Here is a 23614-nt window from a genome sequence, read left to right as displayed (position 1 = left end):
CAAAGCACTAGATTAATTCAACTACTTTATCCCCTGCTAGAGTTCTGATTAAAAATACAGTATGTCAACAATGCCTAATTACCGCTTTAATAAGCCTATTGTTTACTTCTTGGCAGTAACCTAATCAACTGACCATGCCTTAAACTCACCTAGTATTTTCCAATATAAAACATTTATAATTTTGTTTTTGATGACTTTGACCTCCAGCTGTTACTGGTGAGAAAAGAAAAGTCATGATTAGCACAAAGATATTTACAGCTATGTACTCCCATCCCTGCTGTTTGGTGCTTTTTCAAGTCTAATCAGAACAGAGCAGAAGGCAGCTTGGTGCCTTGCTCAGAGCCCTAGCCAGCCAGCATAGTTCTCCATTCTGTAACATCCTTTAACTTGAGAGCTGGTGAACATTTTTTGGTTAATAACAATTTTGGCCTGAGAAAAGTCATGAAATATTCAACGATGCGAGTGGTTTCCTAAAATTATACTTTATAGAAAGGTTGCTACTCATAATTTTGCATTGTGCTTTTGTCCAATTTTTTTTTTCACTGAGAAAGGGACTTTCATGTGGGAACATATCCCCTTGACTGTTTATATCCATAGTGACTGTTCTCACCGAAAAAGAATCGTGACCTCAATAAAGAAATGCCAAAGAGTTGGAGTTTTTATAAACTAAGATTTGTTACAAGACAGTTCTTATAAAATTAGCTTTGCCTCTATTTTCCAGATTGGTTCTAAGATGAGAGGAAACTCTGCGGTATGCTGCAGGAACACAGATTGGGTTATGGTGATCTCTCATCTCTGCAAAATCATCATCCTGAAGTCCCTTCCTGCCCAAGGAAAAACGTGATCACATTTTCCATTAAAGATTTACATTTTACTTTCTGGTATTTTTTTTAACAAAAGGACAAGTATCATAATTTACCACTTTAAATCAAAATCCTGAAAGGAAAAGGTTAAGATTTTAGTGAGAAAAATAATCACAGTAAGCTATCTGTCACAAAGAATAGCATTTGTTATATCCCACACTTTCCAGTTTACGGAAAGTCTGTGTCTCAAAGAAATTTTGGGGAATCAATTCATTTCCCCTATATCAAAGAATGTTTTTCTATATCATTTCCACTGTTTTGAAAAGGAAAATCCAAATATCTTCCTTAACTGTCTTATTTCCTAAGTTTCCAGTAACAAGCGAAGGGTTTCTTTTAAGAAGTTATATTATTATAGTTAGAAGTAAAGGTTTTCATGCTGAAATCTGAGGCCATTTGGATGGATATTATTACAATAAGAGGGAAAAATATGGAAGCTTAATGCTTGTGTATTACATTTCAGAAGTAAAACTTCTAGTTGCATTTAATAGCAAAATAGTAAAGTTTCAGATTTGTTCCACCTATATATTTCTGTTGAGCACAGAAAGGTGAATATACCATTGTATATGACTGTTGAAGGATTTATATTTCAGAATAAAGCTGGCTCCGCTCCCTTTGATAATGTGACTCAGCAGCTAATCTCGCTCCTATTTACACAATGACAAATGCAGGCTAATGCCCCTCCCCCACCCCGCCCCGTTGTCTCTCCCCTAGTTAAGCCCAGGTGGAACTATAATATTCACCTTACAATCCTTTAACATCATGTGAAAGAGAAGACATTTCCTAAGACCTAAAACAAAAACCAGTTTTATAAATCCAGCTATAGGTAAGGTTGCTTATTGAATAATCACAAATATTAGCAAGTGCTACACTATATCTCGTGGCAGATGGATTTGCATTGTCTTAGGCAAAACAAGCAAGTAGGATATAAAATTTGAGGAAGGAGTATGGGAATGCAAGCTGGAACATTCTTCTCCAGCACAACACTGGGTTACATCAGTTATTGATTATAAAGGATCAGCAGGGTCATGATGAGCACCTATGCATGCATGCCACACACACACACACACACTTGTACACACACAGGCACAGGCTCATCAAGCATGAAAAGATCGTGAAGCCTGTGCACACCACTCCCTAAAAGCCAGCTTTCTATTTAATCTGATCTTGCCAGAAGATAAGTCTGCTTGAATTGTTCATGGAGTAAGCCAGAAATATGTACAATTTACAATACAAATTATATAAGACACACAATTTGAATTGTTTTCTATGCCTATACTTCCAAGTAGAAGAGTGAGACCATCTTTTTTGTTGTTGTTGTTGTTGTTGAGGATTTGGTGCAGTCTATCCAACATGCAGAATCTACTCTGCCTATAAAGAGTATGCTGGGTGCTTTTGAAATGATTCCTAGGTCTCCTCACCCGGAACTTAAGTGGTACTAGTTTCCTGGATGGGCAGAAAAAGACAGAGGAGGGTGTTCTTTGTCTAAGGGGCGAGTGAGTACAACATTAAGGCACCGCCCAGTAGCAGCCCTGTTGAATCAAACCTGACAGATTGCCCAGGTGGAGACCTCATGAGCATGGGCATGAAATGTCACCTAGGGAGCTTCAAAGGAAAGCTCACAAAGCTGCCTGGGGACCTGACACTGTCCATGGCTACTCCAATTCCTGCCTTTGATAAAAATTAGTACAGCAAACACATTTACCGAACCTCTTTCTGTATATAGAACACTAACCCCAGGAGAGAGGAGGAAATGAAGAAGGAAAATGGAAATAAGTGTGAGACGACTCAGAAACACTTAAAAAGCGACAATGATAAGGCATCAGGTAAGAAACTGAGGAAAGAGGATGGGTTTTATAGTCAAAATTAGGCTTCACAATATGCTTGTCTCCCAGCTCCATTTATAAAGCAAGAATACTAATCTCCTCCAGATTCGGTCATTTGCTCACCCAACAAATATTTATTGGGCATGTGTCGTGTGCTGGGCACACAGAGTTTCGTGCAGGGATGATGTGCAGCATAAGGCCTCCACTACGTTACCGCGCCAGCTGCGACAACTCCAGCAACTGCTTGTTCCCGCCACAGGCCACTGCCACTCCGATCTGCTCAAGGTGGCCCCTTTCACTCTCAGAAGAGTCACATTTGAACAAATTGTGTGGTCACTGCAGCCAGGAAGAGCAGTTAACTGGTCTTCGTGCCTCTGGCTCTGCCTTTTCCCCCAGCCTTCTCCACGTAACCAGTAGACTGTCCCTCAAAATTATAGTCAGGCAACATTGCTGTCCTGCCTCGTATTTTCCAATGGCATTCAACAAAATGAAAATAAAGCCGGAGTCCTTTGTCCTGTCTTACAAAGCTCTGTATGACCCAGCTGACTCTTCCTGCTAATGTTCCATTCCTTTAAGGAGCCACGTCTCATCCTGTTAGAACCTCTGCATGGGCCACTCCCTCTGCCTACATTCCCTTCTCCTCTCCTGTCTCACAAAGGGCCTTCTTACCATCATTCACTTTTCAATTTAAATGCTTCTTCTTCAGAGGGATCTCACAGGGCCCTCAAATCTGAAGAAGGCTCCATTCACTTTCTATGGCATCCCTCTAGGTTCCATGTGGCCCTTCTTCCCAGCTCCTGTCTGCCTTCATTTGTTATCACTTGCTTTCCCATCTAGTTGCAAGCTCTGAGTGGGGGGAGTCTGCGCATGCTTTGTTCACTTTGGAGCCTCGCTAAAAATAGGTGTTCTGCAAATATTTGCTGGAGACACCAATATAGGCTCTGTTGGATTTAATTGGTGTGGTCTGTAATGCAGACAGCTGGCCTTGGAGAACTTCAGGTTGTGCACTAAAAACCCTGAACTCTCTGCATAAATAACAGTGTCTTTACCAGCAAAGTTACCTTACATGTTGAATCGAAGAAGAAACTAATATGAAACACACGAGTATAAAGCTATAAAATTAAATAATTCTGGTGGTTGAGTGTATGGTTTCCGACTCTACCAAAAGCTGTTTCTAAGACAGTAACGGCTTTAATATCTACCTCTGCTTCTTTGGTTTTCAGAGCCATGTCTGGCTAAAATACAGAAGATTTTGATGAGATGCTAGAAAGGGTTTTATGTAAGTGCTTCAGGGTAAGATTATTGAAGAGGAAACCTCCTTTGGGGTTCTGGACCATTTCCAGTGTGTGTGTGTGTGTGTGTGTGTGTGTGTGTGTATGCACGCGCACGTGCTCATGCAGGCTTCTCTATTCCAACAAGCAATTCTCTGACACCAGTAAGGTGTCTGAGAATTCAGCTCGATTCTGACATTACACCTGGATTCCACGGGTAAAGAACTCGGTTCCACAAGACGGCCCTCTACTTCAGACATCAACTGAAAGCCCAGGTTGTTATCTGTGCTTCTAACTGACCGGCTACAAATTAGAGATTCCAGAGACGTCCCTCTAGTAAAGATGCCAATTGTAAGTCAGAAGCTACCTGTACTTCTGACCCACTGGCTGTAAATCAGAGGGTCCCACAACCCCTCCTTAACTTCTATTAATTTGTTCACAGAACTCAGGAAACCTGTTTACTCCCCAGATTACTGATATATTACAAAGATTATTAAAAGTTACAAATCAACAGTCAGATGAAGAGATACAGAAGGCAAGGTAGCAAACAAAGGAGCTTCTGTCCTCATGAAGTTTGGGGCCTGGCATGGTCACATGTGGACATCTTTGGTTCCCTAACCCAGAAACTCTCTGAACCCCCTCCATTTTTGTTTTTTTTATATGGAGGCTTCATTACTTAGGCAGATTGATTGACTCATTGGCTATTGGTGATTGACTCAACCTCCAGTTCCTCTCCCCTACCCTGCAATCAGCAGGTGAGAAGGAAGATCCCAACCCCCTATTCCTGATTGGTTCCCTCATCCCATGGCCTTTTTCCAAAAGTCATCTCATTAACATAAACCTGGTTGAAATGGAAAAGGAATTTGTTATGAATACCAAGACACCATGTCACCTCGATGGCTCTGAAACTGTCAGGAAATGAGAAGTGGAGACCAAAAATTATGGCAAAAGATGCTCTGCTACTATTATCGCTCAGGAAATTCCAAGGGTTTTGGAAGCTATGAGGCAGGAACTGCAGATATAGACCAAATCTATTTGAGAAATATGTTTTGGTCTTCTGAATGATCAATATATATACATATTTCTTATAAATCACAATATCACAAAATCTCACAGAAGAATATCATGAGCTCGGGGATGCCTGGGTGGCTTAGCAGTTGAGTGTCTGCCTTTGGCTCAGGGCGTGATCCCCGAGTCCCACAATCGAGTCTCATATCGGGCTCCTTGCATGGAGCCTGCTTCTCCCTCTGCCTCTCTCTCTGCCTCTCTCTGTGTCTCTCATGAATAAGTAAATAAAAAAAGAAAAAAGAAAAAGAAAAAGAAAATCATGGGCTCAAATGCTCATTCCTACAAACTCATATGTAAAGTTCTTAATGAAGCAACACAATATCTTAGATCTGTATTTGATAATACAAAATAAAAATAATCTGTACTTCAAGAGAAAGCAAGAATCATATTTTAAATATATAAATATGGCTAGTGTTGTAAGAAAGTCCAAGAAAACATTATCATTGTGGAATGCAAACAACTCACATTATATGCAACCCGAAAGAAGTTTGCTACTGAGTTGTGACTGTTTTCACTTTGGACTTCATTCTTGGACACAGGATACATTAATAGCTCAGCAAGGAACTACGCTCTTAAGGCAGGTCTGCCTATGTTGAATTTTCAGAATCTATATAATAAAGATTTTACAAAGGATTACAATTTTTTTTTACTTAATTTACCTGCTTTATTTCAGCCTCTTCATATTTTTAAAATAAAGGTTATGGTTGATCTTCTCTTGTGTGATACAAAGGCAAACTGCCAGAAAACCTCTTGTGTTTTCTCATACGTATTTTTTGGTAGCTGTCCTCAAACAGTGGCATCTGTAGCCGGTGTTTCAGAGGGGTACTGAAACCACCTCTGACCCCAGCATCTGCCCAGCCACCAAGCCTAAAGCCCTCATGAAATCCTTATGAAACAGATACTCTTGAGCATCTAGTGGAAGGATATTAACTGTATGAGAACAAGAAGTCACCAAGGAGGTGATATATTAACTAGTTCACTCATTAGTGTTGATTAGGTTGACTCATTAAACTCACTACCTCCCACAGTCACCTAAACTACATCTTCCAAGGCAAATTTTGATTAATGGAGTACCTGGTAAAAAGAGACACAACATATTTTGTTGAATGAATAATGAAAAAGAGGCAAAGGTTGATGAAGGCATATCTGTATGAATGCAATTCCTAAATGGGAAAAAAGAAAAGAAATTTAGTAAAATAAAGTCAATGGGCTGATGTTGGGGCATTAAAGAAAGATGGGGGGGGGCATATAGAATCAAGCCCCTCTCTCCCCTCCCTCACAATTTTGTTCCCAGGTGGCCCTAAAAATGTCAAACCCATTCTAAATCTCTGTATTCTAATTGGTTGAGCTCCTCAGATTCTAAAAGCCATTGTAAATAATTAACTTAAGAAAACCACTCTGCCCTTTATCAGTGGCATTTCATTGAATCTGTAATAATCCGTACTTTTGCTAATACATTAAGTCCGCAGCTATGTGTTGAAAAAAGACACAATAAGATGGCGAGGAGTAAAGGGGAAATTCCAAATTTGTTGAACCACAATTTACACTGACATATTTGTATTACTGGATTCCAGATGTAAAAGAAGCCACAGGCGAAAGGCTACCAAAAAATTCAAGTAAGCGGCCTGAAGAACAAAGATGAAGGAAGGTGAAAACATTAGAGGTAGACTAATAAATGACCCAGGCTGGGTCATCATTCTGAGCTTATAAAGTCCAGTCTCTCCACTGGAGGTGGTGCACCACGATGAATGCACAGCAAGGGAACCCTTTATGCGGCAAAGCACACGTGATCCTCATGCTTCTAAAAGAGCCCAAATCAAGAAACTTCGGACCAACTCATAAAATTAACAAAACACTACGAGAATTAATATTAAGAAGTTGACCTGGTTTCCATTTTTTCCCCTTCTTTCATAGTCTTTAGAGGAAACTTTACTTAAGATTTCTTTGTTGCTGTCACAGCCATATTCTTTGGATGCTGGGTCAAATCCCAATTCCAAACTACTGGAATCATCTAAATGGTTTCATGGATATTATCTCCTCCTCCTCCTCCTCCTCCTCCTCCTCCTCTGTCTTTCTTTTTCTTCTTCTTCTTCTTCTTCTTCTTCTTCTTCTTCTTCTTCTTCTTCCTCCTCCTCCTCCTCCTCCTCCTCCTCCTCTTCTTTCTTCTCCTCCTCCTCTTCTTCTTCTTCTCCTCCCCCTCTTCCTCCTCCCCTTCCTCCTCCTTCTCCTCCACCTCCTCCTCCTCCTGCTTCTTCTTTTTAATATCCAAACTTGCTCTGGACTGTTAGGCATCATGCACTCTCTGAAATTTACTGGACCTTGAATTCTTTCTCATCTACTTTTTGCTGGATGTTAAGACTTCAAGGTCAGCTGATCTTCTGAAGATGCTTCTAGAGTTGAAATGATCAAAATTCAGAGAACTTAAGACCCCAGCGCTGATCTGCAGTCTCTGAGTCCATGATAATGGTGCTTGGGTTCAGCCCCACTGATACCCCGGCGTTGCCAAACTACCTCGAAAAGAGTATATTCTTAGTTTTTTAAAAAGATTTTATTTATTCATTCATGAGAGACACACAGAGAGAGGTAGAGACACAGGCAGAGGGAGAAGCAGGCTCCATACAGGGAGCCCAATGTGGGATTCAATCCCGGGACCCCAGGATGGTGCCCGGGGCTGAAGGCAGACGCTCAACCACTGAGCCACCCAGGTGCCCCGTATATTCTCAATTTTAAAGCAGAACGTCAAGACAGCTCAACAAACATTTACTGAACATCAACTATAATCAAGAGACGTTCATAAGTGCTGTGAATACAGAGACAGAAGAAAGCAGCAAAGCCGGGAATTGAATTCAGTTTCATCTCTCCTCCCTGAAACTGTGCCTCAGGTCGCCGAAGATATCATTGTCAGGAGATGCCCTTGAAACAGATACTCACATTGTGTCCTCTGCTACAAAACCCAGGATGGTTTTGTGGTCTGTCTCTACCTCTTGCACTTCACCAAACACATCCACAAAGGATGAGAAAGAAAGTATTTGGCATGCGCAGGAGTAAGATACCCACCCCTCGTTTTCCTTGGGTTCCTTCATTTAGTTCTGCACCAAGACATGGGTAGGATATACACACAATCTGAGCAGAATGATAAAGCTCCTTAACAAAAAAACACTGCTTCCTTTCCCAAGTCACAGCTCATAATTATGTCCAGTTGACTCTTGTCATAAGCCCTCACACTCAGGTGACTCAAGGCAGGTGAACCAACAAAGACAAAAATCCAGAACTCCCTTGCAAAGGATTGATAGAGATGAAAGAAACTTGAACTCCAAGGAATTTTACCTGTTTGGTTTCTCTCAGCTGGTTCTTTCTAGAGGGCATTTTAACTGAGATAGTCGTCTGCTGAGAAACAGAAACAGCCGATCTGAATTGTTTTCCAAATTAAAAATAGGAGTTTCTGAATAGTGTTAAGAAAAGTGGAATCTCAGAATGAGGTCAAATCAGGATGTGACCCCCAACAAGACTTTGGGGTCAGACATGACTCTAATTCCTGTTCTTCTAATTACTAGCTATATGGCATGAACAATTATTAAACCTGGCTCTCAGATCCCTCCTGTGTAACTGGGGGTCATACAATATTTGTAAAGCACCTGGTTTGTCACTTAGCCAACGAGGAGACACTGAGGTGAAAACGATCTTGGTATAAAACACTATTGGCAACAATTTCTTTGTAATCTTTGCGTTTCTTTGTAATTAGTGTGCCAATTGCAAACACTTATTAATAACATTTCTCATTTTGTGACTGCAATAAAGGCCTCTTGCTCAGTTTTAGACAATCACTGGGGGGAGAAAAAGGTACTGTTGCCCAACTACAACCCTGAATGATTCTGATGGAACTGGTCTGGTGTGTGTGATTTGGGGACAGGGAATTCTCAAATCAGCTCTCATGATTCTAATGTGAAAAAAAAAAAACAAATCAAAAGCAGACAAATAAGATGCTAAACAGCGTGACTAGCAATTTAGGGATGCTAGAGTTAGCAAACAAAATTCAGGACACTCGGTTAAATTAGAAGTTTGGATAAAAAGACCAATTAATTTTTTAGTGTAAGCGTGTCACAAATACTGCATATTTAACTGGATGTCATGTGTTTTCTTCATTTGGCAACCCTAACTGGTATGATAACTCTTGTGTAAAAAGGGAGAAAGAAGAATATGGGTATCCAACTGTTTAATTATGTATGTATAAAATGGATTTTTGAAGATTTGCTTCTGGGAGGGGAACGAGATAGGAGGAAGGGGAGGGTAGTTTTCACTGTACTTTTTTGTGCCTTTTAAGTTTTGAACCACATGAAAGCATTCCATATTTTTAAAACAAATAGCATTATAAAAGTTGAAAATAGGGATCCCTGGGTGGCGCAGCGGTTTGGCGCCTGCCTTTGGCCCAGGGTGCGATCCTGGAGACCCGGGATCGAATCCCACGTCGGGCTCCCGGTACATGGAGCCTGCTTCTCCCTCTACCTGTGTCTCTGCCCCTCTCTCTCTGTGTGACTATCATAAATAAATAAAAAATAAAAAAAAATAAAAGTTGAAAATAAATAATTTATAATGAGAGTGAAGAATCAATAGAGGACATAACTAATACATATAATACCTAGAAAGCAAAACTGGTAGGAATCTGTCAAAACATCTTACTCTATTATACTCTTGTTTTTCAGCATAGACCTAAGTAGAATTAATATTAACAATCACTTGTTGAGTTGCCAGATTATAATTGGAATTAATATCAGCAGCCTCCTGTTGAGTTGCTATTACGCAAAGCACTTTATACACTTTCATTTAATCCTCACAATAACCCTTGGGGGTTTTGCAAACAAAAAGGCTGAAACTCAGAAAGATTAATTAACTTGCCCAAATCACACAACTAATGATTGGCAGGCCTGGGGTTTAAATCTGGGTCAGTCCAAATCCACAGCTTGTTGCTTTTAAATACAAGACAATACTCTACTGTCTTCAGCACGTTGATTCCCAAAGTCAGGAAATTTGTATTTGGGCATGAAAATCAATGCAAAAAGGCAGAGAAATGAATGCACATTTTCATTTTATGCCAGCATCAGTCACCGAGCTATGAAACGTGACACCCCGGTAAGTATTTTCTTGGTAAGTAAATATGCAAGCGCACCTCACTTTATGCAACGTTTGTGTTCCAAGACAGTTGTTTCTCAATGACATTTATGCAAATGTAATCGTATTCGTATTTTAGAGTAAATCAGGAGTCTGCTTTTTAAACAAAGTGTGTTAAATTCAGAAGATAAATATGACTGAGCTCAATCCCATTGTTTTGGGACAGGGCACAAAATGAGATCATCTAGGAATTTGCTAATTGTCCCTCAGGGTTGAGGGTCTTAATATAAAACATGACTGGTAGTTTATGTGTGCAGAGGATACTTTGCTAAATTACAAAGGATTTAATCAGTTAAATTAAATTTCTAACTTGAGTCTGCCTTTAGCTAATTTATTGTTTAAATAAGCATGAGTAAATATTTGTTATAGAGAAGCAGAGTGTCACTTATCAAACCAGTACTATTTTCATAGCTTACTGAGACAGGAATGCGTTAGAGGACAACTTTGTTATCTCTTGTGAATGGTTTTTAAAAGATTTCTCCAAAATCTATTTTGGTCTATATACCTTAGGCATCCCCCAATGATCTGCCTTATATAGATGGCAATGTGTGAGGAAGGAGAGGAAGGGGTTTATCTGTTGGAACTGATAATCAAAGGCTATTTCAAGCATCCTTAAAATTAGTAATTTTATAAACAGTTGACCAAAAGCTATCATCCCATTAAGAAGAGGGCCGCAGACTCCCTGAATAGTTGCCAGGATTTCTGTCAGAGGTTGGGATAGGAGTGGTTGAAGGCAGGTAAGTGTCCCCTCCAGCCCAAGAGCAACCAGAGCAGCACTGTGAGTTTAAGGCAAGACTTGACCTCCCTATGTTCAAACTTTGTGCTTTCTACACTACATCAACTCTTCTGAGTGGCCAGTATTACAATTCTGAAGTCAGGAAAAATCAACCCAGGAATGTAATTTAAAAACATGCCCAGATATGCTGTTGGCCAGGCAGTGACTCCATTTGTCAAAGTCAGATACCACCTTGGTGAAGCTGTATTTGTGCCATCATCTAAATAAATATTCTATTTATCTTCCTCTTTATTCCTTATAAAAGGGAGTATTTTCCTTGAAAGTACAATATTAAAGGATATATATAAAATGCTAGATCAAGATCATCAAAGATTTTATCTAAATAGCCAAGAGTTATTGAGGATTTTATATTACTTTCAGCTTCCACCTCCCCACCCCTTACCACCCCATACCACACAATGAAATTTATTTCTTTATTTTTCTATAGTTACACATATTTGATTCAGTAGATATTTTCCAGAATGCATTATATTCTGGTAAGGTACCGCCAGTAGTAAATCTGCATAAAACTCCTATTACTTCCATAAATCAAACTGCATCTCCATTTAATTGTATTTATTATATGTAATTGAATCAAGTTTTTTTGTTTACTCTTCTTCATTTTAAAACAGGGAAATTGAATTGTTTACATCATTTATAAACTAAGATAGTTAAAAGAATGTTTGCCTTCAGTTTTCTGAAGCTCTTGTTTTTCCCTGCCTATAGGTCAACGGCCTATTCTTAAATGTCTTTGTATCTAGAGTCTGGGGAAATATGTGTACATTTATGTATGAATAAGTGCTTTTATCATAACATGTCTTTACTCACCATTTGAGCCTATACTTTATAACTCTCTCCAAATTTTATCAGAAAATTCTTGGAACCAGTGGTAAGATGAATTCATAAATAAAAATGAGCACAGATACCTAAAGGAGACAGGCTTGGTGGAGTTAGTTTCATGTATATCTAACCTCATAATCAACATGCTTTTTCTAATTAACACGGTGTTCTTAACTGGAGTAGTCTGGTATGGGTAGAGGCCATAGCTTTCCTCATTTTTTTGGGATGCTCCATGTCGGCCTCTCCAATCCACAGGCAACTTCACACGTCCTCTTTCTACAGTAACTTTGGAAGCACCACAACAGTAGGCTGCTCAAACCTATATCCCCCCTCCCATTTACCAGAAAACTGGATAATTCCACCATTATAATAATTTCATCTGAAGCTCTTTAAAAATGTAAATGTCAGCATAACATGTATGATACTACTACATTTCATTTCAGCATCCCAGAAACATATATACAGAACTTTAGATCCCCATGGAAATCCTTCATAGAACAATAAAATAGGATTAGTGTCTTAGGCTTTTTTATTGTCAATATAAAAGCAATCCTATAAAGTGCATTTCTACATTATTTATAAAACTACAATTAAAAACATGACCCATAATGGGCTTTGTGCCATAAAGTTCCTATTAGAACGTAATGACAGGAAAAGAAATGTGTCTCTCCCGATAAATCGATATACTTTCTTTAATCTGATAAGAGAAGCTATGGTACGCAGTATTTTTGTTTGTTTGTTTCCGTTGCCTGGAAGATCAGAATTCAGTTTTTCTCCTTAACATTTTAGTGATCAAAGGTTCCCTGGTTAAACTACTTTACCTCTCCCTACTCCTGGATTACGCAACTCTTTCTTTTTGATTGTTTTTTTCTGGTTCCTTTAGCTACTTGACTGCATTTTCATCTCTAAACTATCGCAAACCCTCTGTAGGAAGACGTAAACACAGTTGATTCTTGTTAATCGTGGTAGTTTTGTTCTATAAAGTCACTCCAAATACTGAATTAGCGAATACTGAGCCATTGTTCCTAGGAGAAATATAGGATGAAGTTCCTGTGAGCCACTGGTCACCAACTTATCAATATAAACCTTGTTTTACATGTATTTCTAATAAGGACACCTTCCTTAATATTATGGTTGATTCATGAACATTGAACTCATGGCCTATAGCACCATAACTCATGACTCAATGAAACTTATCTGACACACATATTTTCTTTATAAGGCGCATCACAGCCTTCTCACACTTAAGAACATTAATCACTTCAGTGATATGCTTGGGAGACATTTTAAACAGAAAAACCACCACCTAAAAGCACAAAAACGGGAAACATGTGACATTAAATAAACCATGGAAAGGACACTTGTTTACAGCATGAGAAACCAAACGGAAAGAAACTAAAACAAGACAGCGTCAACTTGTTTGACTGCAGCTGGGAATGTGCACAGCAGAAGACTCAAAGTTTTCCCCATGTCCATGCATGTTTGTGAACAACCACAAAGACAGCAAGAGTGATGATCTTAGAGTTACACATAAATTTTAGCCAGTAGGCAAATGCACAAATCTACAAGTGGCAAATTATGAGGACTGGTTGCATGACTTCCCCAAACTATTATAGTTTGGGGGAATTATTATATTTTGGCTAATTAGTGCATTAGCCGCAGTTAGAATATCAAATTATGGAGTGGAGAGGAGGAGCCTGAGGGAATGGGACAGGTGCACTTTGATTATCCTGTGGAAATAGCAGAAAGGTTTGAGCAAAGGCAAGAGGAGCAGATCCCAGAGGAGCAGCCAGGGAGTCCCACAGGGGACTCAGGTCCCTGGGACAAGGACAGGAGAAGCAAGGCAAGCCTAAATGGACATAGCATTAACAAATTTCACAACTGTACTTTTTCCTACTGCAGTGGCCCTATTATTACACCCATTATTGCTTAACTAGGGGAATTCAGGGAGACTTTTTTCTTCCCCGATAGATTCCTACACTAAACTTAGTACAAATGTCAGGCTATATGACCAAGTATTGTAGTGCTAATATGTCTCAGGGAAAATAAGCTCAATACATAATGTGTTGATTTTGGCCAAATTATTAGTAAAAGTTGTAACACGTGGATCTCAGGGGAGACTCTTCTTTCTAGTTGATGATGAAAAATGTTACTAAACCGAGAAGAACCACTCCCATCTCCCCCACACCTCCATTTTCACACACATTAGGCAAAAAAGGTAGAAAGGCAGGTTGGGAAAGACACATGTGAATTTAATAGGACTGATAGCAGATAGGTCTGTTAGGATGCTGCACATAGTAAGTCCTCCAGGGATCAACAAAGTTAGCAACCATTCTACGTTAAAGCTAATTAGCTCATGACGTGAAAATTCAGACTCATTTTCTGTCTCTTTGGACAATCACTAATAAACCCTCTTGGATCTTTCATTCGGTGAAAATTACTGGGAATTTTAGCACCAGTGAGCTCTGTAGATATTTCAACCCACAGCTCTGTCATGGTTCGTGGCTAATTTAGTATCTTTTCCCACAAGGTTATTTCTCATGGAAGATATTGATATATAGAGAAGCCATAATTGTACCTGTGTTTTATTCATAAACTTGGCTTGGTTCTTTAAGTCACACCCTTGTTATTTCAGACTCCACCCTGATTACTATGACACTGAAACCATCTCATAGTTAAGGAATGGCTTTCCTTCGAGTTCTGAGGTGCTTGCACTTCCTGTCCTTCAGTTGGCCTGTGATTCTGAACCTATCTGAAGGAGCCATTGACACACAAATTCTAGCATATGAGGGATGATTGTACTCATATTCATGATTTTTAGAATTATTTTAATCTTGATTATCTGAAATGGAAGAAAAACGTATCACTCCAGTTTGGCCAAAGTTTATAAAATATGAAGAAATTTTTCAAAGACTTCATCATTTACATTGATACTTCAGAAGAATAGAGATAATCCTCCTGTTACCATAAGACATTTTAACATGTTGGAATCAAACAGACTGAACTGAAGTTTAAGATATGTCTGATTTCCAAATAAACCAGTTTGCTCTGTATTACTGTGTAATAGTTTCACACTGCTCCCCTGGCCCGGCTTATACACAGCAGACACAGACCAATGTGGCTTAAATGTTCCTTTACTCTTACTAATCAAGCAGGTGCCACACTAGTTGCCCAACAGCTCCAGTGCCCCTAGTTCTGGGGAGCCAGGAGAGGAAACAGAAGAGATGCATTTGAATACATCCTTGATGCTATTTTTATAAAACCACTTCAAGCTCAAGTTCTCCTATCAGAAGCACCTTCTTATTACAGGGTGGCTTAGCACTACTAAAACAAAAAAAATAATAAATTTTATTAAAAACCTAAAATTAGGGGCACCTGGGTGGCTCAGTGGTTGAGCATCTGCCTTTGGCTCAGGTTGTGATCCCAGAGTCCTGGGATAAAGTCCCTCATCAGGTTCCCCACAGGAAGCCTGCTTCTCCCTCTGCCTATGTCTCTGTCTCTCTCTGTGTGTCTCTCATGAATAAATAAATAAAATCTTTAAAAAACTCTAAAATTATAGGTACACTATTACCACAAAGCTTTAATAAATAATAAATATAAAATATGTAAATATATTAAATACAAATATTAAATACATTAAATTCTAAATAGGAAAATCAAAGGTTAAAATATAAAATATTTATTAAATATTTAAACATTGTACATGGTGCTAATTTACTTTAATGCCTTTCTGAGCCTCAATCATCAGAAAAAGTTGTAGCACAAACCCTGGTCAGACTATGCTCCTTGCTGACACAACACCCAGTGACAAGTGGTATAAGCACATTTGAAGGACAGTGATTAACTTTGTAGAGCTTTACAGTCTTTATTATTAAAAAAGAATACAAATGCGAAAAAGCTACAAATGCATAAACTGAAGATACTTACAACAGATATTTTTGTCTGAAACTAGCAAATCTAAAGTAAAATGGTTGCAACTAACTCCCCAGACTAAGAATATTTTTTAAATTTTTTTTTTAATTTTTATTTATTTATGATAGTCACAGAGAGAGAGAGAGAGAGAGGCAGAGATACAGGCAGAGGGAGAAGCAGGCTCCATGCACCGGGAGCCTGACGTGGGATTCGATCCCGGGTCTCCAGGATTGCGCCCTGGGCCAAAGGCAGGCGCCAAACCGCTGCGCCACCCAGGGATCCCAAGAATATTTTTTAAATAGGCATTTTTCTCTTAAAAGTAAAAGATAAAACTTACCAGCAATAAATTTCTTAAACTACATTGTAATCAATGTTTTGATTTCTGCTTTGACCCACACCATGGTAAAAAGGATTTCTACCTATCCTGTTTATATGCTCCCACTGGTTATTTTCTTTGTCTTTCTTGGTATTATCATCTAAGCTTTAATGGACTTCAGACTGTCCTGATAAATCACATTATGCTTAAAAATTAGTTCAAAATATCTATCTAAATTTCTGTTCAAACATGAAGCTTTACAGAACTCTTTTTCTGAAAAATAGTTTAAAACCTCATGTATTTGAAGAGACTGGAAATGAATTCAGTGCATTTGATGAAGTATTCTAGTAGTTTTGCAAAAGATAAAATTTTTTTTTAAATTCCATAAAATCCTTCTAAAAAATTCCTGTAGTTATCTGACCTAGGTTTTTCTTATGGTGGGATAAATAGAAGACTGCTTACATAACCCTCCTTACAAACAAGTAGGTCAACTACTTCCATGTCAGTTTTCTAAATTTCACTGACTTGAAATTATCATTTGGAGATAAGCCAAGCACAGATAGAAAACCAGGTCCAAATTTTCCCATGATGAACTAATTAGTTTACTTTGGGCTATTTCTTACATAGCAGCCTTCTGCTATCATCAGACACTTGACCTACCCTGTTGTTGCTTAACAACACTTCCAAATATGTTAACATGGCAAATGTGGGACTCTGTTTTACTTACCATAATCAATAAGGTATATTTTTATCTCTAAGGAGAGTCAAACTGTTATCTTTATGATTTCTATGAATTGTTTAAATCCTCAATTCTGGACCATTTTATTTTCTGTAATACATAGGCTTTCCTAGACCGACAGGTTAGACATTGGACTGAATAGTATACTGGTGTCTATTTCTGAAGGTAACAACACAGAGGGCAGTCATGGTTTTAAAGATTACTCTAAAATTACCTAGATGCAATAAACCAAGAGATCTTTGGTGTCATGTATCTAAAAGGTTGGCCATTTAGTTTGCACTTGTGGGCCTAGACCTGTTTGGAGATTACGCAGCTGTTTTTAAGCTCATCTCTTATACCAGCTGTTGGCTGAGGTTGGCTCAGAAAAATGCTACTATTCCTGATGGAAAAAATGCTTAGGCTGGTTAATCAATTACAATTACTTCAGTCTGCAGACTAACCACAGTGTCTGACAGCTTACCACCTGAGTCTACTTACACATATTTGTAATGTTGACCCAAGAGACAGGAAATGGAGAACTTACTGTCAAGAATACATAGTCAAGGGTTATGGGCAATAATGGTGAGCAAGCCTCAAACTCTATCCCAGGGCCAATTCTCTTCCTGAGGATTGACTTAAGAGACTCTACAGAAGGACACCAATGGCCCTGTCTACAAAGGGATTTGACAGTATTTTCAGAACTAGGGATTTGAACACTTATCTAACCCAGGATCTGCCCTTAATGATGGAAGATTCTATATGGTAGCTGCTCTAGGATTTTCAGGCCATAGTATCACCAACACATGGACCACATTAGCTTCTATTTATGAAGTTCTTTTTATTTGCCCCAAATTGTTCCCCTACAATTCTATTTGCACAATTGCAATTTCTAACGTGATACGTGCCTTTGGATTTTTGCTACATTAAGTAAATTAGCTGCTTTTGGTCATTGATACTGTAGCAAAAATTAACTCATTAGAAAGACTGGCAGCCCGGGTGGCTCAGCAGTTTAGCGCCTGCCTTCAGCCCAGGGTCTGCTCCTGGAGACCCGGGATCAAGTCCCAGGTCAGGCTCCCTGCATGGAGGCTGCTTCTCCCTCTTCCTGTGTCTCTGTGTCTCTCATGAATAAATAAACAAAATCTAAAAAAAAAAAAATGGTCAATAAGCCATTAATTTCCCACCTTGGAAGAAACAAAATATCTAAAAGAGAGAAAGATAGGCTCTGAGAAAGTTCTGACAAAGAATGATTTTCCCTTGACATGTACTAAAAAGGAAGTTCTTTGCTCCACTTTCAATGAATGTCAAAGAAAAAAAAAAAAAAACTCAAGGAGACAATTTTACCTCCATGACAAAATAGACAATGTAATAAAACTTTTTGTCCAGGAAAGAATTTAGGGGCCATAGGGAATGCCTGGCCTTATCAGAGGCTTACTTATTTCCAATTATGTAGGAGAGGATATATCATCTTTCTAAAAATGTCTATAAAAAGAATCTTTCATTTCTTTCTTAATACAGCTTCAAAACAGAAGCAACTAGTCTTAAGAATTTTATGAATTTACTCATAGACACCACTGCTATAGTGTAAATGTACTTCTGGAAACTCAACAATGGAATGATTATCATAAATGTCTTTATTCTCCTCTTATTTTATTTTATTTTTTTATTCTCCTGGTAAATGCTAGTCTCAACTCATTTCAGATCCAGTGAAGTAAGGTAATTTCAAAGTAATGGGAATAAAGTGATTTTTGCTGCTTAAAAGAATCAAAAAGATATGGAAGCAACCCAGTGTTCATCACTGATGAATGGATAAAAAAGTGCAGTCTATATATACAGTGGAGGATTACTCAGGGCACCTGAGTGCTTTAGTGATTGAGCATCTGCCTTTGGCCCAGGTTGTGATCCCAGGGTCCTGGGATCGAGTTCCGCATCAGGCTCCTCACAGGGAGTCTGCTTCTCTTCTCCCTCCCCCTATATCTCTGCCTCTTTGTGTCTCATGAATAAATAATTTTTTTAAAAAAATCTAAAAAAAAATAAAAATAAAAAGAATGAAATCTTGCCATTTGCAGCAAATATGGATGGACCTAGAGGCTATAAAGCTAAGTGAAATAAGTCAGTCAGAAAAAGACAAATACCATATGATTTCATTCATATGTAGAATTTAAGGGGAAAAAAAACCCTAAAGAACAAAGAAAAAAAGAGACAAACCGAAAACCAGAATCTTAAGTATAGAGACAAAACTGATGGTTGCCAGAGGGGAGGTTGGTGGGGGCATGGGTGATATAAAGGGAATTAAGTGTACACTGATCTTGATGAGCACTGAGAAATGTATAGAATATTTGAATCATTATATTGTACACCTGAAACTACTGTAATACTGTATATTAAACAGAATTGAATAAAGATAAAAATAAAAAGAAATATTCAAGATCTAGTCTACTCCTTACTTTCCTTAATTAGTGCTGGATTTGATATCTGCTCCCAATATCTGGGAGTGCTAGAGAGTATACCAAGCCAAAAGAAAAACCTTAAATAGATTAAAAAAAAAAAAAACCCTTTACTTCTGCCTTTGTATGCCCTTTTCTCAAGATCCTGTGGTTTGGAAAAGACCTCAATGTCACCCACATCATTCAGTTCAATTTTCCCTTTAAGTCATTCCTGGGCTGATTTTGGCAATCGTGCTAAAAGAAACTAAACTCATAAAGATTATGGCTGGAAGACACGTGAGGCATGTTTGTTTAACCTTCTTTCATCTTTTTCATCTTTGCAAATATATTGTATAAATGCCTGAAATCTCAAGAAGATATATGTAAAAAATTTACCCCAAATAGAAAGCAGTAGCAAGAAAAAGTAGAATTTGCAAAACTGTGCCCACTAAAATGAAAATGATCAAGCTTTTTATTTTCTTACACAGTAACAGAGATTTGAAAACTGATGCATTAAGTGAATGCATTCTTTTGGTGGTAATATTTCTTTTCTTTTCTTTTTTTTGGAGGTAATATTTCAAAGCTGGAAATGATGGTGACTGCTGTCCGTCTTTAACCAAGGACTTGTTATTAATGCAAATTTTCACCCTTGACAATGAGATCAAAGAATCATAATTGATAGTGATCTACAAAAGTCCATCGTAAGTGACAGCTTTTATGAAAAACACATTCGTGCAGAACAAGATGTCAGAAATGATGTATCCATAACAAAGAATGCTTTACACACCAGGAATCCAGAAGGTACAGAGAGAACACCTCAACCGGACAAGTGGGCATGCAGAATGTTCTCAAACTAGTTACTAATAATCAGAAATACTTGAAATGGAGAGTGAGAGGCAGTCAAATGATTGTATAAAGAATATTTTTGGGATCCCTGGGTGGCGCAGCGGTTTGGCGCCTGCCTTTGACCCAGGGCGCGATCCTGGAGACCCGGGATCGAATCCCACATCAGGCTCCCGGTGCATGGAGCCTGCTTCTCCCTCCGCCTGTGTCTCTGCCTCTCTCTCTCTCTATGACTATCATAAATAAATAAAAAAAAAAAAGAATATTTTTAAGTGCAATAAAATATTTCCCAGACTTTTTTCAAGCAGTGAAGGAGAAAGCATATTATCATGGGGATGAAAATGGGATGGGAAAGAGGAGGTCGGAGAAAGAGAAGAAGTCTCCCTAAATGGGGTCAATCACTTGACATATATTTACATTTGACAATATTCTAAGTTTTGTTGGATATTGCAAGAGTAATCAGTACTAGAGAATTAGTCTTTAAGTCTTAGAACATCAAGATACTTTTTATATTTTGGTAAGTAGATCTTGAGATTAAAAGTGTCATAAAGTCCGTCATAGCAGAGCTAGAACAAAGCTACTGAAGAAAATGGGAGGGAACTGGTTTTTATTTTTATTTTATTTTTTTTTTTAATGTTTTTTTTTTTATTTTTTATTTATTTATTTATTTATTTTTTTATGATAGTCATACAGAGAGAAAGAGAGAGGCAGAGACACAGGCAGAGGGAGAAGCAGGCTCCATGCACCGGGAGCCTGATGTGGGATTCGATCCCGGGTCTCCAGGATCGCGCCCTGGGCCAAAGGCAGGCGCCAAACCGCTGCGCCACCCAGGGATCCCGGGAACTGGTTTTTAAATGGACACTGGCTGGGTATCAGTTATTACGGCATGGTACTAATTATTAATTAAGCTCAAATAAATAGACTTCATTCCCTTTGGGAATCTGTAAGGTTTTCCATTCTCTGGTACTGGAGCATATTCCTAACTGAGGTGCCCGTCATTTTTCACAAGGGGCTGCCGAGAGAGAATACAGAACAATTGTAGAGAAAGGAATTCTAGAGAAAGGGAAGGGCTACTTGAAGTGACTGCCCACAAAAAGGGATAAATGATGTCATATTCATAAACTAAGAGCTAAAGACATTTTTAACATATTCTACCAATTTAACAATAATAATAATAATGATGATGAATATATACCTATAATTAGATATAATCTTCAATTTCCCCTCTCCTCAGAACTGAAATGTCTTTATTAGCCAAAGCACATCAGTGCTTACAGAAAAAGAAGAAAATCAGGAGTCCTGTGTTACGGCTACTACTTCTCCCTGAGAAGAGATGTACGGCACTTGGTTTTACGGATTTGGCCAGCATATCTCCGTGGCTGTCATTGGCCTGACCTCTTCTAGGAGGTTCAGACTCCAGAAGCCATTTCCCTGAATATATCCAACTGAATGAGCACAGGTGCCTCATATGTCATAGGTCTTTCTCCCCCAACGTGGTTCACGTTTTTTTATGATTAATTTGAATTTTGGGGACCACTTTTCATTCGTTCTACTACTTCCTTAAAACCAGCAATTGGGACTTTATAAAATTCCCTTCTTTCTCCCAATAGCTAGTCAACGCCATTCTTGTTATTTCTCTAATCTGACTCCACTTCTCCAACCTTACAATCACTGAGCTCACTTCAGATTTTATTTCCTATTCCTAACTGAGCTCTCTAGTTTTAACCCCTTTCAGTGTATCTACCTGTTTATTATCACAATACTGCATTGAAACCACTAACTTAAACCTTGCTCGGTCACAGTAAAACTATCTGTTCACGGATCTCTTTCACGTACCAGACTCTATGTTCTTCAAGAGCAAGAATTGTCTTATTCATCTTTTATAACCAAAATACCATATATGCCACTGACACATCATAGGCGCTTTATGACCTTTTTTCAATAAAAAAAATTCAAATACGCAAAAACTATGCCAGAAGTTAAATTGCTAGTATCTGTTTTAATATGGTGAGCTGATCTTTTATTGCAATAAAATCCATTGTCAACTTTGACATAACTAATGCCATTTTCTCTAAAGTTTATGCTTTCTGGGTAGAATCTGTGCTCACCAAAGGGTGTCAATAATTCTCTGAGTTCTCGTTTTCAGCTTCTGGATCAAGTTATCATGCACAATAACAGGTTTTCTATAAAAAAAAAAAAAAAGACTGATTGGAAAAAGACTAATTAAAAGACTATTTCCTTAATCCTCCTATTCCAATTTCTACACATTTTTAAAAAACATAGTTCCTGAAAAATAAGACAAACAAAAATGTTTATAAAATATTATGACACAAACATGGCATCTTTTTTTAAGGGTACAGTCAACATTTAGGAATTTGAATTGTTTCTTTTTTTTAATAAATTAATTTTTTATTGGTGTTCAATTTACCAACATACAGAATAACACCCAGTGCTCATCCTGTCAAGTGCCTCCCTCAGTGCCCGTCACCCATTCACCCCCACCCATCGCCCTCCTCCCCTTCCACCACCCCTAGTTCATTTCCCAGAGTTAGGAGTCTTTATGTTCTGTCTCCCTTCCTGATATTTCCCACTCATTTCTTTTTTCTTTTGAATTACTTCTGTTCTCACGCAGCCAAGACAATCCTCGCCTGTGGATATTTAAATGACATTACTACTTGAGACTGAATGCACCAGACTTCAAGTCTTTATTTACTAAAATCAGTCTAATTCAACACCTTCCAGGAACTGATAGGAAAGGAACCTCTGGTTTCCTGGGCCTCATGCATGGGTTTATTTTAAATGTCAAAGGGTACTTTGAGAGAGTGAACAACCACAAGAATTCAGAGCCGTGAAGACCACGCTTGATTAGAGACACTGCTGGAAATTAGAAAGAAGAACATTTGTGATTCAAGGGAAATCCATCTTTGCAACAACTGTTATTATCATACAGTCGCTTTACAGAGAAAACCACATACAAGTCATAGAAGTCAAAGACTTCCTCCCAGTTCGTACAGGAAGCAGATGCACACCAGGCCTTCTCCACGTCTGCAGAGGAGACCAAGCATGGGGGTTGGGGCAGCTTTCCCCATCGGAGGACAACACACACCAGTGCTTACTCTCCACTTTTCATCTTCCCTTCACATCTATCTAGGAATGCTCTTATCCCCACATACAAGGGATCAGATCAAGGGTAAGATAACAAGGATAATAAAGGTCATTCGGTTCAATGTCCCAGTACAGGCCACGTCTACAACAAATAATTCTGAGAATGGCACATTCCTTGGTCTTCTTTGGTTTTATCCAGTCCCTGTGATGACTCCCTGAGCGGTCTTTCCAGCCTCACCTGGTGCCCCTCTCCAACCCCTGCCTTCTCCGGAACCCTCTGAAGCTCACTGAATGCACTAAGCTCTTTCCTGGGTGGAGATCTCAGCAGGTGCTTTGGCTCTGTCTCAAATGTTCGCTCTCCCCTAACTGTCCATCAGACTGGCACCCAGACCCTTCAGTCTCAACCGAAACAGTTTCCTCAGACAGGTCTTCTTGACCAATCCCAACATTATTCTTTCCCATTTAAAGTAGTTACTTATGGTCACAATAAC

At 38.6% G+C, this 23614-nt stretch overlaps 1 protein-coding gene across 4 annotated transcripts in view; it reads right to left on the bottom strand.

The window, feature by feature from the left end:
• Positions 1 to 23614, bottom strand: part of RAB27B (RAB27B, member RAS oncogene family) — a 138352-nt gene that overhangs the window by 28293 nt on the left and 86445 nt on the right. For 2 of the 4 annotated variants that reach the window (XM_041739910.1, XM_041739908.1), the window contains exon 2: positions 22127 to 22201. The exons of the other annotated variants lie outside the window; for them this stretch is intronic. The gene's annotated coding sequence lies outside the window, so the exon portion shown is untranslated. The remainder of the gene's footprint in view (positions 1 to 22126; positions 22202 to 23614) is intronic. 4 annotated transcript variants of the gene reach the window in all.

The sequence above is a fragment of the Vulpes lagopus genome, chromosome 24 (assembly GCF_018345385.1).
Source record: "Vulpes lagopus strain Blue_001 chromosome 24, ASM1834538v1, whole genome shotgun sequence".
Taxonomy (NCBI): Eukaryota; Metazoa; Chordata; class Mammalia; order Carnivora; family Canidae; genus Vulpes; species Vulpes lagopus.
The sequence above is the reverse complement of the archived record's forward strand: the minus strand, read 5'-3'. Positions and strand labels throughout refer to the sequence as shown.